Consider the following 20,346-nt stretch of genomic DNA (forward strand, 5'->3'; position numbering starts at 1 on the left):
ACCGGTGTCGCGCCCTTCGGTCTCGGTGGTGCGTTGTCTTTTGGCTTCACCGGCGCACACCGGTGTCACCGCATGAACTCGGCTATCCGACACCCTTCGTTCATGCCAGTGATGTTCCATTGTGAGTTGTTGGTCTGGTGCCCGTATGTTTCTCCCTAGGCCTTGTTATGGTTCATTGTCGGAGGTGGAACAAGCTGCTCAGCGGAGCTCGCTACCCGAGATGTCGGTCTCCAGGGGTTTCGGTTTGGTACTGGTGCCAGCCTTCCCCTCCATTTTGTTTCTTTCTTCTAGTTTTGGGCTTTCTCTTGCCCTTCTGTGTAATTTTCTTTTGCGCCTTTGGGCGCTTACTTGTATCTGTACTGACTGCCAAGTCACCTTCGAGTTGGAATATAACAAGCGGTGGGGTATTTGGCCCCCCTGTCAATCTCGAAAAAAAAATTATAATAACATTCAACAAGCCTGCTTACTCTTCCATATCCAAGCTCAACCTCCCCATCTTCTCTTCATTATTGTGCCCACATTGGCAAAGATTAATACTAAGAGCCATCTCCTCCTTAACGTCAACGTCCGCCGAAGGCACCGTGCACGTTGGGTCCCTTTGGAATAACTTGGCCTGCTTGAGGTACTTGTTCATGCGCGGCGTTGCGAACAGCCTCATTGTGCAGATGTCCCCTCCCCTCGTCGCGAAACGCTGCCGGTCATGTGAAGCCTCCGATGACAACGCGTATGGCCGGCCATATGCCTCGTAGAGTCCCTGGGTGTTCAAAAGCTCCAGGAGCTCCTGCAGCTCGGTCAGGAGAAGTGGGTTGGACTGGTCCTCCACCATGTACTGGGCATCCATTAGCTTGTACTTTGCCTCCTCCAGGTTCTTCTCGTCCGCCATGATTCTCGCCTCCCGCATCATTTCCACAGCCTGCAGACGGATCTCTTCTGCCCACACCTCGTCCGACTCCGGCCCCTCATCCTCTGGGACCACTACACCAGATCGCCAGACGGTCAGCATTGTAGGAGGAGCAATAAATTCCCTGCCAGAAGAGCTGCATTCCACCATCACACTCACATCACATGAAATTAACCGAGAGCCGATTAGATGCATGTGATTTGACGTTCCTCTATGGTACGTACCTGTTGTATGAGTATATGACCTTGAGGATGTTCGCGCTGCCCTCGCTCTCAATGGCGGGGAGGGACAGGTAGATGATGACCTTGCGCACTTCATTGCTGTAGAGGTTGCCAAAGGCAACGGTCAGCGAGCCAGGGTCATCCGAGTGCTGTGTCTGCAGGTAGCTACTGGTGGTCACCTTCTGTATCGTTCACTCGTCTCTGACGCATGACACCGTCAGATAGAGCTCTTCAGCCGCGACAGTAAGCAGCCCAGCGAGGCAGTGGGAGAAGGCCATGGTCAGACCATCCATGTCGCGGGCAAAGGAGAATGTCCCTCCAATGCTCTTGGCCGTGACTTCTCTGAGCAGCAGCGAGTCACTGTCCTTGCCAAAACCAAAAGTGTAGACAGGTACATTTCCGACAGGGGCCTGGCGGGCGTCGCCTGAGCTCTCATGGCCGTCAGACATGAGCATGACGCCCACGACCCGGCCGTCGCTGACCTTGCGGTCGGTGAGGACCTTCAGTCCAGTCTGAAGGCCGGCACTGATGTTTGTGCCGCCGCGGGCGATAAGGCCGTTGACGATCTTCTGCAAATCCCGCTGGGAGTCCCGGGTGATCTGCCGCAGTGGGCACAGCCTAGTGGCATCATTGGAGAAGGTGACGATGGAGAGGCGGTCGATGGGGCAAAGCTTCCTAACGACAAACTGCATGGCGACTTTCATCTCGTCGATTTTCTCACCCGACATGCTGCCACTCACGTCTAGTACGACCACTAGGTCCAGGCCCGGCCGGTCAACGCTGGAGTCACCGCCGGTGAGCTCCAGCATCACCTTCTGGTTGTTCTCCTTGAGAGGCGCCTCTTTACTGTTCTTTATCACCAGCTGCACTGTAATATTAAGACTATTGTGCAATGTTAGCTTTACTTTTTTCTTTTCCTTTTTTCTTTTGCATTTGATTGGATTTAATTCACTTGTTAAATGTTGAGAAAGCCCAAAAGAGTCTGCAACTTAAGAACACACGGTTTTGAGTTACTGGACCTGAATTTGGAGGAGCAATAATTATTGGCTCGTCATCGTTGAAACCAATGGTGGAATCTGCAAATAAATTAAGCAAACACTCTTGTGACATGCAGAAGCACAATGAACAGTCACCGACGCAATGTAGTTTCAGAAAAACAAAGACACGGAACTAAGGGCATCTCCGACACTGACCCACAAATATCTCCCGTATATGTCTGTTTTTATGTCTAGACGTGGCCCATGGATATGATATGAAAATGAACCATCCAATGCTAATCACAAAGTATCTAGTTGGAAGGAGAAAAAGTAGGTGGGGACCATGCATGTCATGAGCTATTTGTGCTAGTTGAGATGAGAGAGAGGAGAGGGGCCCGGATCATGCCTGTGCCGTTGAGAGGAGAGAGAAGAGGGAGACCATGCATGTGATTAATGAGAGTGCTTTTTCTACACCCAGCTCGGTGCACCCACGCAAAAAAAAAAGAGCAAAACATTTCAAAAAATTCTGAAACTTTATGGGAGTGGTCATCAACAAATGTTATGGATGCTTGCAAAGTTTGGTGGTCAAATAACATTCGAGGAGCTCTGTACAAAAAAGACAACTGCAAAATCTGCTCAAACAGTTTTGACTGATTTTTAGTGATTTTGTCTTTTTTTACAGAGCTCCTCGAATGTTTTTTGAATACCAACTGCAAGCGTCCATAACATTTGTTGATGACTATTCTCACAAAAATTCAGAATCTTTTCAAATGATTTGCTATATTATTTTTTTGTGGGTGCACCGAAGATGAGTGTAGCCACTACTTTCCCTATGATTAATTGGTCAAATGGATGTCTGGACTCCAGCAAAACTCCCCCATGCTTGTCTCTTGGATATCGGATTTCGTACGTCCGAACTGCTAAGCGAACATATACAGGTCCCCTTAGATGGTAAAAGTGATCCGGACTCTGTGGTCCGAACATATAATGGAAGTTTGAGAGGGTCCGCTTTGGAGATGCCTTAGCGACACATTTGTATTTACTAGTGATACACATGATGCACTCCGGTCGCCTTAGGTAAAGAAGACATGTAGATGTATGTACTGTTCATCCCTCTCAAATTGTTTCGTCGAGATGCCATGCAGCTATAGCTAGCTATAACAGATGCTTACCCAAGCTTGCGTATAGTTTGTTGAAATCCCGCTTTTTTCTCACGCCAGTGACCTACATGCACAAAATCTTGGGTAAGTATAGCTCTTGCCTACAAAGACCTCTAGTCAACTGAACTAGTGTGGAAAAAGAGTTAGTCCTACGAAATTAAGCAACATTACTATTATAGAAGTACATTTAATCAAATTATCATCAGTACTACACACAAGGTGGTAAAGAGGCGGGGAAAATTTCACCCACTCTATTTTCGGCCTGTTTCTGGACAAGTGTCTATGATGTGAGATAATCATCACATGGAATTCTTCACCTATATGTGATACGTACTCATCATGATCCATGCTTAGTGTTTAAAGGCAATGCTGTCGCAGCACTTGCCGATGTTAGTATGTTTGTAGCAACCCCTTGTCCCACACACATCAATCACAGAGTGTGAGTGGAAAGGGAAATGGTGGCACCATTTCCGATGTCAGGGTGACGACCTTGGGAGTCCACCTTTGGTGCTCCCTTAGATCGAGGTACAAGAACCACACACATTGTCGTAGGAACTCATGAAACCGCCTGAGCAGGTTTGTATAGCTAGTGGCCTTGAATGTTCTCTTGTTGATAACATGATGTCCCCCGAGGAGGTTTTATAGTCAAGAAGTAGTGTTGCCAATGTCAATCGAACTCCATATCTAGCGCTAGGGGTGGCGGGTGATCTCTACTAAACCTAATGTGTGTGCTAGTAAAGGATAAGGATCGAGGCCAAACCTTTGGGGTTTTATGATACGAGAAGCTAAAAGTGCACCTAAGGAAAGTAGCCAGTTTTGATGATTAATAAAAGAACTAATGTTTCAGTTAGGTACTAAACATGTTTAATCACACTAGGTAATTGCCCATGTGTTGCAACCACGGTATAAATATTTGTATGCAATCACTCTGATTTACCCGACATTTTACTGTTAATGTGATTATGTCCCAAAAACGTACTTTAGCTGCCAGTTAAATTAGTTTTTATTGGCTCGCCAAAATATAGGACGAGGGGTGGTTAAGACAATGGGCAAAATCAGAAACGGGGGAGGTGGGCTGGGTCTAGAGGACATAGACAAAAATGAAATTAGGACACATACCTATCTTTAAAGTAGGAGGGAATATAAACTAGTTGTAAGTATCATTGGCATCTTCCAAAATAACTTCAAAAGTTATGGCAAGATTAGGACATTTTCTTTAGCTCTATTGGTGATTCTGGATCACATTGATTTAGAGGAAAGTTTCACAACCAAGATGAGAGTTGGACCTAATAGAGGAAGGTCAATTCTGCTAAATGCTCAACAGGAAGCCCAAAAAACACCTTAATAAAGCCTCCCCATCTCTAATTTATACACCATTTGGATACACAATACTAGTTAGTCGATACTATGAAGCGAGAGGAGAGTGATGATGGAACTTTCTAAGTTCAGTTCAGGAAAAAAGGGTGTGCTACATGGAGTTACAACACATCATTGTGTTTCAACGACCAAATGTTTGTTTGGTTTTGGTACCATTAATTTTGTGCACACCTGGTATCACTGAGGAGGTCCAGCGAAGTGAACTATATGGATATGAATATGTTGTCACATTATGGCTGTACTAATTTGTATGACCTTGGTACCTGTAATTGCATGCAGAACCACCGAGTATCCAGCATCCAGTAACTCCAGTGCCCGAGATTCTTCGGGTTCCAGATGGAATTGGTGCCCATGGACCTAGTTGAACATAGCCACCGAGCCAGTGGCTTCTAGTAGGCTTAGTCATTTGATCGTTGGATTTCATCTAGTGCCAAGTAACTTAACTTGTTATTTACCTCTGGACATGCATCTTTTAATGGGATTCCTATCCATCTATAGGGTAAACATTTGTTCCATATTATTGTGTTTAGCCTATCAAGAGTTTTTCTTGTATATAAATCAGAAGAGAGAGAGAGAGGGAGAGAGAGAGAGAGGGAGAGAGAGAGAGAGAGAGAGAGAGATTGATGAAGATATCAATGTAATCATGTTGAACATCCAAGAAGGGGTTCATCACCAAGAAAATGCATTAGAAGCTTGTTACATTGGAGGATGTGGGATGTGTGACTCCTAGATGTTCAGGTATCACATGGGGGTGAAAGGACATGTAAGCCACTATGTGGTTTTTGGTGGTAATGGCAAATGAATAGGGGGCTAACTTACTACTCAAGTGTATGTACAAGTATAGGTCCCAAAGGAAGTATTGAAAAGGTGGTTGGATACCCGCAAGTAATAGAAGACTACATCTTTGCATTTTTAAGTTAATTTCTCTATATTTGAGTCGTGGAGAAGTCATACTTTAAGAGGGACTTGATGTATAATGAAGAGTGGGTTCATGCTTCCAATACATCCTAGACACTCCCATATCTTTGATAGAAACCACCAAAGATTGCTCCGCCATTATTGCTTCGTTGTTGTATAATGTGACCCGCAGGCTCCGGGTGCTGTTGACTTGGCCTAGACTATTTTCTTGAAGGATCCTAGAATTTTGGTCTAGCACAACTATACCAAGCATTGGAGACTCCAGGTTTGCCAAAATAGCCCAATAACAAGCATTCAAATGGAGGGCCCACATAAATAACGCTCCCTCTTTTCATAAGAGAGAACAACTTTCAGATCTAAACTTTCCCCCATTAGGGAAAAGAGCAGTCTGCTAACGACAAAGAGAAGCTTGCGGACCACAAATTACTTGACGCCATTTGTTATCGCGACAAGCCATCAAGTATTTTTTTGCCATCAGACCGTATTCTGTTAACGACAAAGTTGTTACACTACTGGAAAACAGTCAGGCTGGCGGCAAAGTATGGCTTTACCGATTAATCCTTTGTCGCACGTTGCCTACATCTAATTGACGACAAACTCTTTGCCGTCATGTTATCGGGCTTTGCCGTCTGTGCTTGGCTGGCAGCAAATTACCTGATTCCTGTAGTGATTGTTCACCTCCATTCAAGTGAAGGAAAATAAAGAGGAACATATCAGTGACTTCACCAAGAAAAGCTTGAATATCTAGTCTCGAGGTTGTCGGGTCTCTTAGACGGTTGGAGTTAGCTTCCAAGTGTATATTAGCCCCGGTAAAGTTCGTGAAGCCAAATATTGCCTTAGGATCTATCCTTGGTGGTGTAGCCTAGAATTTGTGTCCCCAACTCAATCAGAATAATTTTAGTTCCTTGTGGCCTTTGGAAACTTTGTGCCTCAAACCTCTCCGTAGGAGATTAGAATCCACCGCCCCACCTCAAGGATTTGAACTTCGGGAAGAAACCTCCATGCTCCTATATTGGTTATTTCCATCATCTCCATTAATTTGTGCTTAGTACAATTCTAGCATGTTTGATCTTTCTAGCTTGACATGCATTGCCATATAGTTTGATTCACACAGTTGCATTAGAGAACTCATAATTCCTCACCTCCCTAAAATAATTATTTTGATTAATTTTGCGGCCTCATATTCACACCCACCCCCTCCATTTCATGTATTCAATCCTTTAAGTAGTCCCTAGCATTTGGAGAAACAAAGAAAAATTGAAAGCCATGGATGGCCCATAGCTTTGTAAAAATCTACCACGAGGAAGGGAAACAAACCTTTTGTCTCAGTCATCGAAGATTGGTGCTGTGAGAATTGGCTAGTACTTGGTGTCCTTGGACTTATATCTTTCAAGGTCTTCATTGGAGATGTAGAATTACGCCAATGAACCGAGGTTCAGGGGGTAAAGCACCAAATTTGTGCATCCTCATCGTGTACTTTAGTTTCCAATTTTTTTGCTGCAAGTTGTATGTGATAGAATTACATTGTTGGTGCCTCCTTATGAAACATGGTTTAAATTCTACAAAGGTATAAACTTTATAGTAAAATTTTGAAATCATTTATTCATCCCCCTCTGTACCACTATACCTTTTAGTGACTTATCGACAAGGTGATAGAGGAGAAGTCTGTCCAACTACTAGCAGAAGGAAACCTTATGTCGGGGATGGTACAAGGGAATTTACGTGCTCCACGGGAGAAAAGTGAAGGGTAGGTGGATCAAGAGTGAGTGGATGAAGGGTGCTTCACATCCAAAGGAGAGTACTAGAGAATGGGTGATGTTGGGGTAGGCACAAACACTTATAGGTATGGTTTGGGATGGAGGGATTCAATTTATGAACCACGAGTTATAGATAGAATATTGGAGGTCAAAAAATATTTCCGCCAGCCATATAACGCAAATATTTTACTATAAAAAACTTTCTTTGTGTTAGTCTACATCAGGTACGGTTTTTAAATTATAAAGTGGTACATTCGTCCTGGTTATTGGTCCCCTTTATATTTTGTGCCAAATTTTAACCGTTGATTTGACTAGAAAATATTAATTCATGCCATAAAATATTATATTGTTGGATTCATATTTGAATATATTTTCCAATGATAATACTTTTTCTGTGTATTCCCTCCATTTCTAAATATAAGTCTTTTTGAAGATTTCAATGCGCGGACTACATAAACAGCAAAAAGAGTGAACCTACACTTTAAATATGTCTATTTACATCCATATGTAGTTTGTATTGAAACCTTTAGAAGGACTTATATTTAGGAACGGAGGGAGTATAACTTATACTTTATTAGTTAAAATAATGGTCAAAATAGGACACAAAATACATGGGGGGGGGGGCTAGTAAACCAGGAATGGAGGTAGTAATCGCTATGATTTTTTTTTGAGTGAATTACACTTTTGACCCAATAGTTCTAGCCATACAATGATATTTGTCCCATTTAATTATTTTTGTGCCATATTTACAGTCCTCAGTTTGTGATTTGATAACAAGATTTATCAAATTTTAGACTATTCAGTTTGTGATAACAATGATGTTTGTCATATTTAACTATTTTTGTGCCATATTTACTCCTCAGATTATGATCTGATAACAATTTTTGTCAATTTCTACTCCCGCCTCCCCCTAGTTTGTGATCTGATAACACATTTCATCAAATTTTACTCCACCCCCCACCCCCATACAACAAAGAAGACATGCCAAGATACAGCAACTAAGTGGGCAAGCAATTTAGACATGTCATTAATGGTATATCTGATATGGCGCAAGAACAGTGTGCCATTGGTAGGTGCACCTGTTTGAAGGAATTAACAAGATTTCACAATTTGAATGAATCAGATGAAATTTCAGGTCAACGCGGTTGGTTATATCTCTAACAAACACTTTTTCAGGTTGTGTGCTCAGTCAGCTGGCACATTGTCCTAACAAATAGATATAGCTTTTCAGTGGGATAACAATGGAATGGGGTAAAAGCGTCACACTGTAACGACTAAGGGGTGAGATGACATTTTCAAGTGGAGTATAAACTGTCACAAGATTGCGACCAGAATAAAAAATTGAATGGTCTAGTATTTCCATGACTCGATAACAATCAGTAATTTTTCATCCCAATCAACTTTATAAGAAAAATAAGGTTCTTATAAGCATCTACAAAATCTCAACACAACATTAACAGCGTCGGGCGCTCGGCAAGTGTATGATGGGAAATGGACTGTTAAACGGAGGATTTATATGTCACGGAATGAGCCATCCGCAAACATTGTAGACACAAGTCACACAGCCACCATTTTGATCACGGCTATGGACAATAACTTTGTGATAATAGTTAATGCAGGTCTTGGGCTAGTTTTTACTTCTGTAAACAAACGTGATGCTATAAATGAAAAGGTAATTATAGACAAAAGAAGTCTGACAAATAAAAATACCTGGCCTATAGGTGAACTTTTGGCATTATCGATCTTATCCAATTCATCCACAATTTGGGTTATAGTCGGCCTTTTCTTCCGGTCGGACTCCACGCATTTTAACGGTGTTTCGATACATGTCTTAATTTCCAGTGATATATCCGTGGACATTGTTGCTTGGAGTCTTTTCTCCCAGTTTTCACACACCTGCAAAGTACAAATATAGTGTGGAAAGGTGACATGTAGTCACGTTACGGATGTTAAACACAACACATAATAATATTTGTAAAAGTGAGGGTTGATCATGATATGCATAGCTATGAATTTGTTTTCCTTACGAGGTCAATAAATTTCTCAGGAGGCGTATGCGCATATTGGCAGTGAAGCTTCTGTCCAGCCATTATTTTTTGGATTATAACACCCAAGCTAAATACGTCAAATTTTGGTGTGATTTCTTGTCTATCGATGTATTCTGGTGGCATGTATCCACTGCATGGTTGTATGAAAGACATTTATTATTTTCAAATTTTAAAAATGAATTCATCACTTCTCATAATGTATCAAATTTTCACGTAACTTACGGTGTTCCTATAAATGTCTTTGTGACACATGTTTGTGTTGAAACAAGAAGTCTGGACAAACTGAAATCTCCAATCTTTGGTATCTTATCTCCATCTAGTAATATGTTTGCAGGCTTCAAATCTAGATGGTAAATAGGATGTTCAGATCCCGTATGAAGGTACTTTAAACCTTCACATATTCCTCTAATTATTACGTAAGATATGCTCCAATCAAGTCTGCAGGGTTCATCTGCACAAGTCAACAAAAGGTGTATATTACCAAGGGAAAATTTCAGCATCATTTTCCTGAGAATGCAGAAGAAATAGTTCAAGTATAGCACCACCATACCAGAAATATGATCCTCAAGACTTCCACTCTGTAAGTATTCTAAGCAGAGAAGTCTTTCGTCATAGCCAGCAAAAACAAGCTTTCCATTATATTCGGCAATTTTATTTCGTGTTTCATAACAATAGCCAAGTAACCGCACTATATTTTCATGTTGCACCCCCATAAGGTTCGTAACCTCATTCTTAAATTGGTCGTCACCAAGTCCTGGCTGTTAGTCAAGTTTTTTAATAGCAATCTCTTCCCCATCGTGTACTCCCTGTCAAATTCAAACATAGGAATGTAATATGGCACATGAGTTCTAGCTTGTATAGCCAGTACAGTGGTAGTATGTGTCATCTGAGAAATGTATTGTACATGAAAGATGCACAAAGAGATAATCATACCTTATAAACTACTCCAAACCCACCACGACCAATTACGCACTTCTCAGAAAAGTTATTCGTGATGTGTTGCAAAACGTGAAGTGGAAACTCCCTTCCTGTCTCATTTGTATGCTCTAACTTGTTCTCCATGGTATACAATCTTTGTCTTCTGCTATGTAATATAACATGGAAATCGTTTCACACATACTCTCTCCGTTCCTAAATACTTGTCTTTCTAGGCATTTCAACAAATGACTACATACGGAGCAAAATGAGTGAATCTACACTCTAAAATATGTCTACATACATCCGTATGTAGTAGTCATTTGAAATGTCTAAAAAGACAAATATTTAGGAACGGAGGGAGTAGTTAAGAGAAAGCATATGCTATATTGCATTTTGAAACGTTTTTTATCTCTATATCATGAAAACTAGTCGTGCATCAATTCCTTATTTACTCAGGCACTTTGCCAACTAGTGTCTGCTTTTTTCCCTTTGGTAAAAGGGCTTAAGCTCTAGGCCTCAGTTTTCCTAGAAAACATTGTACGAAGTTATTGTCCTAAGCTAAATTGCACAAGAACTAGGTACAAAAATATGAACTAGAATACACAGAAACAGAAATAGGATAAAAATCATATTAACATTCAGCATCATTTCAAATTAGCATTACAGGAACATAGTCCATGCATGCACATGTACAGCGACCTAAGGCTATGTAACTCTTGCGACGGGCTGGAGTGTTTTTTCTCTCTCTCAGGCTAGCCGGTGTGTTTTCTTGTATTTAGTTCGGTTTTGGTGCCTTTGGAATAGGATCACAGGTCGTTCATAAAAAGAAAAAGAATCACCGAAGTGGAATTTCACGTTTGTGGGCGCCTCCGAACTCATCAATATTGGAATTCTCCAACGAATCGATCGACTCAAACTAGGCGAATGCACACACGCATGAAAACTTTTATAGCCAAGGGCCCTTGTCATACACTTTCTTTTTCTTTACTTTCTTTTCCCATGGTACATTTTGGTGAGCTCCTTCACCGCACTTTGGCACCACCGCATCTATCAATGACCACCTTCCATCACTTTGCCAACGACATCACTCCACCTTCCTCCATGTCACATCGTTGCTGCACACCATAGTGACTATATCGCCCGCCCCGAGACGCTAGTCAGGTCGCTACCTCGGGGCAAGCATGGCTTTAAATCTTCAACCTTACTTAGATACGAAAACTCATAAAACTCATAGTTGTACATGTGTATATGTAGCGATCCAACAAGATTAATACCTCGGCGCAGCTCCAAACAGAAACAATGTCGTCCTCACTGGGCGACTAGGGGGGAGCCACCCCTAGCACCGCCGCTCCTCCCCTCCCACCTTTTCTCGTGTCTCGCCGCTGCCAGAGGGGGCCATCGGGCTTACCCCGCGACCACCAAGGAAGGTGGCGGCGAGGCCTCTCTTCGCTCCATAGCCTGCATGGAAGAGTTTGGATCTGAGGTGGCGGCCTCAACGGCAAGCACACCACTGTTCCTGCAGAAAATGGTCGGCAATGGTGATAGGGGCCGCTTCCTTGGAAGCGCGGGTGGGGCGGCGGTGGCGGATGAGGCTCGTGGCGTGGGGATGTCCTCCCCGGCTCCTGTCGCAGGATCTGAAGCAGACAGCCTCCTGTGCGACTGGTTCGTCCAGCCCCATTGTCGGTGTCAAAACCGGCGGATCTCGGGTAGGGGGTCCGGATCTGTGCGTCTTAGGCTAATGGTAACAGGAGGCAAGGGACACAATGTTTACCCAGGTTCAGGCACTCTCGATGGAGGTAAAACCCTACTTCCTGCTTGATTGATATTGATGATATGAGTGTTACAAGAGTTGATCTACCACGAGATCGTAGAGGATAAACCCTAGGAGCTAGCCTATGATGATTATGATTTTGTCCCTAAGGACTAAACCCTCCAGTTTACATAGACACCGGAGAGGGCTAGGGTTTACCTGGAGTCGGTTACAAGGAAGGAAATATAATATCCGGATCGTCAAGCTTGTCTTCCACGCAAAGGAGAGTCCCATCCGTACACGGGACGAAGTCTTGAGTCTTGTATCTTCACGGTCCAACAGTCCGGCCAAAGTATATAGTCCGGCTGTCCAGATACCCCCTAATCCAGGACTCCCTCAGTAGCCCCTGTACCAGGCTTCAATGACGATGAGTCCGGCGCACAGTTCTGTCTTCGGCATTGCAAGGCGGGTTCCATCTCCGAATACTCCAGAGTAATTCTTGAACACTTAAACCGTGTCCGGATCTGCAAGATGCTTTTCACATACCACCGTAGAGAGAATGATATTTCACAAGTGTAATCTGCTGACAACTTTAGACAAAGTGACATGAGACTACGGTCGAGTCATTATTCGAACTATTTTCCCACAACCAGCCTCAGCGCATATCGCGAGGCGGTTTCCTCTGCATGTCTTGCCGAAGCAGAGATCGTGTCCCCTTATTGCGGGATTCTCATCAATACAGGTATGGGTAGCCCAAACGCACCGCTAATTGCGGCGAATGGAGAACGAGCGGGTTCCACCAAGCAAGTGGGGAGGCGTAAAAGCTTTTACCGCCTCTATGAAGAGATAGGTCTCTTCCTTTTTACCCACGCCTTTTCTTTCCGCTAGTCCATTCCCCTTTGCTCGAGCACTAGCACCCAAGCACTCTTCTTCTCCGCCAAAGAGTTGTCTTCCGAAGATGTCCGGATCTGGAGCAGGAGGCAAATGGATGGCCTCTACCGTCCAGGAGAGGGATATCAGAAAGCTCCCAGAGGCTGGGTACTTGGCCAAGAAAATCGGCCACCATCTTCCATCGGCGGGACAGATCGTCCCCACTCCGGAGCCCCACGAAAGGGTCGTTTTTCTTCATCATTTCGTCCGCGGGGTAGGGTTTCCCCTTCACCCATTTGTTCACGGCGTCATGTATTATTACGGGATTGACTTTCATGATATGTCCCCCAATTCTTTCCTTAACATTTCAATGTTCATCATCGTATGCGAGGCTTTTCTCCGTATTTCGCCCCACTTCGGCTTATGTCTGAAAATCTTCAACGTGAAGCCCAAGGTGGTGAATGGCGAGCACGCCGAATGCGGCGGCGCCATGGTGAGCAAGATGCCCAAGGTCGTATGGCCGATGGGCACCTTCAATGATTCCGTCAAGGAGTGGCAGCAGCAGTGGTTCTAAATCACCGAACCATGTGGTAAAAAGTGGGCCGCTGCTCCCGAATTCAGATCCGGAGCCCCACTGCGGCTCACGTCCTGGACCGAGAAGGGCATGAACTGGTCCTCATCCGACGAGCTGCCAGTGCTCCAAACGCGCGTCCAGAGCGTGGTCGACAAGGACGTCAAACTCGTCAACGTAGTCCAGGTGATGTTAGTTCGCCTGGTTCTCCCTTGCCAGCGTCGAGCCTGCAATTTGTGGGAATATGACCCGGCCGAACACCAGACCCTACGGGAGCTCTATGGATCCTCCCACAAGGACATCTGGAAGGTGCTCTTCAAGTCCAGCAAACCATGGCCGAGCTCCGCCGAGGACCGCGGGTATCAACTATCCCGCTCTGCAAGTTTGGTAAGTTATTGTTGTGCTTTGTCCATCCGTGTTTTAGCCGGCGTATTCCGGCGCACTCATCATGCTTTCTACAATAATCCCAGGAATGGACAAAAAAGGTGGAGCGGATACACTGTCCGGCCCCACTGCCGGAGGAACCGGCCGGACCTCTTCTGACGAAGATGCTGGTCCCAGCGCCTTACAAGGCACCGAAGAAAGAGGCCTCCAAGAAGGTCAAGAATACCCGGAGTGGCCTTCGTCGTCGTGATGCTTCAGACGCAAAATCCGGGGATTCCAGTGACCATCCTTCCTCCGAAGATGAATAGGAGGAAGAAAACGAGTCCTTCGCAGGGGGAGGGAAGAAAAGGACGGCCTCCTCATCCCTAGAGGCCGAATCACCAAAGAGGGGGAAAGGTTCCCTCCCCGAGGCATCCACCACGGCTGCTGACAGCAGCCCGGAGTGGGATCCCAGGGCCCAGCCCCTGGTAAAGTCGTAAGTATACGGAACCCGCGCACACCTACATGCGCGAGGTCATTAGGATGTAGTAGTTTTAACTGTCGCCATATTTCGTACAACCCGGCGAGGTCCCACGCCGGGCAGTCCTCATCGGAGGATTCGCTGAGCTCTGTTGCCCTGGCGAGCGAGACGCCTCCAGAGGCCCCTTCCCCGAAGCCTAGGTGCGACACCGAGGTGTCATCTCAGTGGGACCTGGACCAGGGGGGGCATATCACTGGGGCCGGACACACGGGAGCAGCGGCTCCCATGCGTGTCGATGGCGGGGGTGATCTTAGGTCCGAACCCCAGCCGGACACGGTCCTGGAGACCTTTAAAGCTCCAGGATCGGGTGAGCAGCCGCCTTTGACGGGGGGCTTGCCTACTCCGCCAGCGGCCGGCCTATCGACAGCGCTAAGAAGCGCGTCTATCGTCGATGAACATCGTGCCCTCATGGGTGCAGTGATTGAAAAGATTCAGTCCGCTGAGAGCGGACTGAACGAATCATGCCTTAGTCTTATAAAGGGCTTTGAGGTATGTTTTTTAAGAAACCTTTGGGAGATTGTCATAATATGAGTAGTAGCCCCTCATGCACTGTCCGGTGAAATAAAGTCGAACAGGGGATCAAAATTTTCCGTTTTGCAGGAGACTCAGTTAATGACATGTATCCCTTTGTTTGAAAATAGGCGTCTGCAGAGACGACCGCCACTCATAGTGCGGAGGTGTCCGGACTAAAGCAGCGTCTGGAACAGGCCAAAGAGGAACTTGACCGCGTGAAGAAGCAGTTGGGGCACAAGCAAGGTATGTCGACACCTTGTGCTAAGTTGAGCACGAATTAGAAGTTGTGCCCGATGAAGATATTTGCACTGTATGCTCTAGGGACGAGTGCCGAAATTGAGGCACTGAAGAAGGCTGGGGCCGAAGCCGATAATAAGGCCGTCGCCGAACAGGCTCTTCGTGAGAAGCACGAGGCCAGGGTCATTGAAGCTGAGTGAGAGCTCCTGGAGGCCATGAAGAAAAGCGAGCGCTTGGAGCAGAGTCTAGCAGGGAAAGAATCCGAACTCGCCCAAGCTCTCCAAGCCGCAGAGGATGCTCGGGAAGAAGCCCGAGGTGCTCTGAGAGAAATTCAGGAGGCCCGGAAGGTTGCGGCTGGTAAGGCCTTTTGTACTCAAGGCTATTTTTGCATAGTAATGGGAGGAACTCTAAGCGACAAGCTGAATTCTTGTTTCTCCAGGGGCGTTTCTGGATCTGCCACGCAGCATATCAGATGCTGCCCAATTCTACTGGACTGAGGAGAAGAAGTCTGCGGAGAAGGATTTCTGGTCGCAGTATTTGGCGCTGAATTATCCGGTGCCCTTTATCGATCAGCTGAAGCAGCTGGTTGAACTGCACCAGGCGGCCGAACTAGCCATGAAGGACTTGGTTATCCGGGTGTGGCCCGTGGAGCCAATTCCAAGAAGTTACTTCGGACTCGTGAAGCGGATTGTTGGCGCTTGCCCTCGGCTTGATGTCATTGAGTGATCGGTCTGCATAGAGGGTGCACACATGGCGTTTGCCCATGCGAAGGTGCATTGGGGGAAGCTTGATGCTGAGAAGCTGGTGACTGAGGGACCGCCAGAGGGTAAGGAGCATCGCAAGCCCGAGTTATACTATGAAGGTGTACTGAAAGGAGCCCGCCTTGTGGCGGATAAGTGTACCAAAGACACTATATTTCCCTGAAGGCAGTCGTGCCATTCTTTGTAATGCGGGATAATGGCACTTTTATTATTTATTGCCTGTTTATTTGAACGCTTGTTCTTCCTGTGCGGTTGTTTAGTGTATATAAATCCTGAGAGTTGGCCAGTCGTCGGCTTCTGCCCCCACGTAAAAAGTATGGGGGTGTTCGGGACATACATGAACACTCTTTATCCCATTGTTAGGTCCTTTTAAGGAGGTGTTCCTCACCACGAACCAGGCAATCAGACTATAGGGCTTTATCACTCTCACTTAGCCATAGGAATTCGAGTATGGTGGCCGCAGCCCCTGGTGTTCGGAAGGACGAACTAGGGGCTCTATCGGCGCTTGATCGGAAGACCGATCCGTTGCACTTTGCATTTATAATGGCTTTATGCGGAATAAATCTTTAAAGATTTTACAACCTCTCGAACAGCTGACCAGATTTTGCTGTATCATGACAGTCAGTTTTCGGCTTTCTCTACTGAGGTGCTCGTCCGGAAGAACCGGGACACAATCGCAGTAGTTCTCCCAGCGCTACCTTAGCCGATGGAGCGAAACGTAAGGTACGAAAACATGGGAGCCAGGCAAACCAAACTAATGACCCAAGACATGATTTGGAGCTGATGCATATAGTGCTATAAGTTCGGGGTGCCGAGCGACCGAAAAGGTGGTCAGACTTTGTAGCCGTATTATGAAGCCCTTGGCATAATGGGGCATAACACAGGGCATGGGTGCCATTTGTGACAAAAAGGCGTCAATGAAAAACGACGGCCGTAAGTGTAATTTAAGTCTACGCATTGCAGTAGAGTGACATGTCTATGCATATGAGTGTGGTTTATGCTTATGAAAAGAAGTGTTTTTGGCGGAACCTGTCGTGGCCGGACTGGAGGAGGCTGTGTATGGATCTGAGTTGTATCCGGATTGCCTTATGTGTTCCTGCCTTGTGTGTCCGAGGTGATTCCGCGTCGCCAGTCCTATTCTGCGCTAAAGTTAGTATGTAAAGACAAATGCTTAAAAGCAGCTGCATGAACTATTGTGGTTGAACCGTGGATGCCTGATTGGAGCCTGGCTGAACCAGGCTATCATGCCATAAAGTAGTTCGGACTCCTCAATTGGTGTCCGGGTGTTTGGCTGCCGAATCAAAATTTGATAAACAGACACGACTCGCTATTCCAGCGGCGGTATGATTTCCACTCTAAGGGTGGGGTTCGACCTTGCCCATAACTGTGACTATGTCACGCGGGACTGGCCTGATGTTGTACCTCGTTGAATCTAGCCAACGTGGTTCGTCCCGGTAGTATGTGGTAATTACTGTATAAGGGGACAATGCCGAAGAGTTATTATTTGGCGTGGTATTTGTTTGGTGATCCGAAGACAACCATTAGTATGGTGGGCCAGTTAAAACTTGGCCTTTGCACCTGGCATCTTTTGAGGAGATGTTATTGATAGTTTTATGCCCGTGGGGGCTCTTCTAAGATGGAGCCCCCAAGCTAGTGAGTGCAATAAAATTGCTATGGCTGATGTTGTCCGGACGGTCGATGTGATTAGAGACGATCGGTCGTATTATTGTACTGTGGGGGATCTTCCTTTGACCTCACCATGTTTGATCGGTCTTCTATAGTATGAGACCTCCCATCATTGTTTCCGGCGCGCGATCGGCCGTTTTGTTTTGAGGATCCAGCATTCTCTATTGGTATGCTTGGCCGCCCTTCTGGGGGTACCATGAATTTCACATGGTTGATCAAGTATGCTGCCTGGGCCGGATGCGCTTGAGCTGTTCTTTTTCCGCTGACCGGACTGGGGGCCGCTGAATTCGGCACCAACTTCCCTGACTTGACATTTATGATGATTGCGCTGAGGCTTGAGGATGCCGCCTCGTGTTTCCTGCGTATTGTCCTGGCCCGTGGTGGTGTGTTGGCGTCGGGGTATGTGCCTTAGGTTCTCCTTCTTAGGTTGGGGTAGCGAATTGTGCCGTGTGTGCCCTTTGTCGGGGCGGTCGAGTCCGTATTCCTCGGTAGCCAGGACCTTGGTCCATCTGTCGGTGAGCGAATCTTGGTCGGCTTTAAGCTGCTGTTGCTTCTTTTGTAGGCTCCTCGCAGTGGCCATAAGCCGTCGCTTAAAGCGAACTTGTTCCGCGGGATCCTCCGGCACGCTGAATTCATCATCGCCGAGGCTCACCTCGTCTTCAGAGGGGGGCATATAGTTGTCCCTCTCCGAGTATCCGTCCGTTGCCAGTCCAGCCTGCTTGAAGGCAGGCTGATCAGGATTGTATTCATCTTCGGGACCATCTGGATTGTTTTCGTCTCCTGTGCCGGTATTGTTGTGGCGGGGCTTGGAGCGGTGTTGACGACGCCCATGCTTAGCTTTCTTCCCTGAGGGGTTATCCTCCATTGCCTCATCGCCATTGGTTTCCTTCAGAGTGTCCACCATATATATATCATATGAGGATGTGGCTGTCCACCGCCTCGTGGGCAGTGGTTCCTGTTCTTCTCCTGCATCGTCGTCCATATCGTCGATGTCTTCGGAGTCGAAGTCAAGCACGTCGGTTAAGTCATCGACCGTGGCAATGAAGTGGCTGGTGGGTGGGCAACGAATTCCTTCGTCGCCTGCTTCCCACTCGAGCCGGACATAGTTCGGCAAAGAGTCTCCTGACAAAGAGAGAGATTTTAACGAGTTCAGCATATCGTCAAAGGGCGAGTGCTGGAAGATATCCGCAGCGGTAAACTCCGTTATCGGAGCCCATCCAGATTCGGCGGGCTCGGGGGTGCGTGGATTGGGACCTACAGCCGGATACGAGTCCGGGGGTCCGGTGTCACAGGCTTCCTTGGGGGTGAAGTCTGTGTTCGGCTCTACAACCGATGGGTGTGCGGCCTCCAGGGCGGGGTCCATCCTCCCGTCCTTGGGCGACGCAATCTGCCCCGGATTTAGGTCCGAGATTCCTGCCGGGGCGATATCCCGAGTATTGTCCGACAGCAGGTCTAAGTCGTGCTCATCGTGACTGTCCGGCACTCCTGGTGCAGGCCCGAATCCATCGGAGATCAAGTCTCTGCGGATATCGGCCGTGTAGTTCAAGTCACCGAACCTGACCTGGTGGCCAGGGGCGTAGCTGTCGATCTGGTCCAGATGGCCAAGCGAGTTGGCCCGCAGTGCTAAGCCGCCGAACACAAAGATCTGTCCGGGGGGAAAAGTCTCACCCTGGAACGTGTTGTTGTTGATCGAAGGGGCCATCAAGCCTTGCAGCGACGCCACAGAGGAACTCTCAATGAAAGCACCAATGTCGGTGTCAAAACCGGCGGATCTCGGGTAGGGGGTCCCGATCTGTGCGTCTTAGGCTAATGGTAACAGGAGGCAAGGGACACAATGTTTATCCAGGTTCGGGCCCTCTTGATGGAGGTAAAACCCTACTTCCTGCTTGATTGATATTGATGATATGAGTGTTACAAGAGTTGATCTACCACCAGATCGTAGAGGATAAACCCTAGGAGCTAGCCTATGATGATTATGATTCTGTCCCTAAGGACTAAACCCTCTAGTTTACATAGACACCAGAGAGGGTTAGGGTTTACCTGGAGTCGGTTACAAGGAAGAAAATATAATATCCGGATCGCCAAGCTTGTCTTCCACGCAAAGGAGAGTCCCATCCGGACACGGGACGAAATCTTGAGTCTTGTATTTTCACGGTCCAACAGTCCGGCCAAAGTATATAGTCCGGCTGTCCGGATACCCCCTAATCCAGGACTCCCTCACCCACCTCCTCCCGTGTCCTGCGACCTCTGGTCCCTAGATCCCGTGGTGATGTGGGACTCGTGATCGTGGTCATGACCGGGGGAAACCCTTGGCCGGCGATAACGACCACGACGGCGATGACGCTGTGGGCACCATCCACCTCCTTGGGAGCATCATCGAGGTATGCCCCTCCTTTTCCACATGGAGTCCTTGGTGAAAACTAGAATCGTTGATACGGGCGGCAGTGGCGCCCCAACGTCGTCACCTTCTTGAAGGCGCCGCCTTTGGACATTGGGGGCAGGCTCTCCTCTCGCATAGGTGTTTGGACGTTGAAGGCGGCCGGTATTCTTCAGTGGTGTGGTAGTACTATGGTTGGTACTCTGGCTTTGCTCTATTGAGTAGCGATGCACATATTCTCCTGGTGTCTTCTTTGGTGAGTCCTTCCGGCAACTTGGGTTTGATTTGTGCTCTGTTTCGTTGTGTGAGTCTGGATGCCTCTGGCTGCTTCGCGAGGTGAGGCGCTTGTGTGTGCCGTCTTTCCTCGGCTATCATTTGGTCATGTCCTTGCGTGCTCATG

At 46.8% G+C, this 20,346-nt stretch overlaps 1 pseudogene; it reads right to left on the reverse strand.

The window, feature by feature from the left end:
• Nucleotides 1–426: 426 nt before the first annotated feature.
• Nucleotides 427–12,075, reverse strand: LOC123135611 (uncharacterized; annotated as a pseudogene).
• Between the last annotated feature and the right edge of the window lie 8,271 nt (nucleotides 12,076–20,346).

This window comes from Triticum aestivum, chromosome 6B (genome assembly GCF_018294505.1).
Source record: "Triticum aestivum cultivar Chinese Spring chromosome 6B, IWGSC CS RefSeq v2.1, whole genome shotgun sequence".
NCBI lineage: Eukaryota > Viridiplantae > Streptophyta > Magnoliopsida > Poales > Poaceae > Triticum > Triticum aestivum.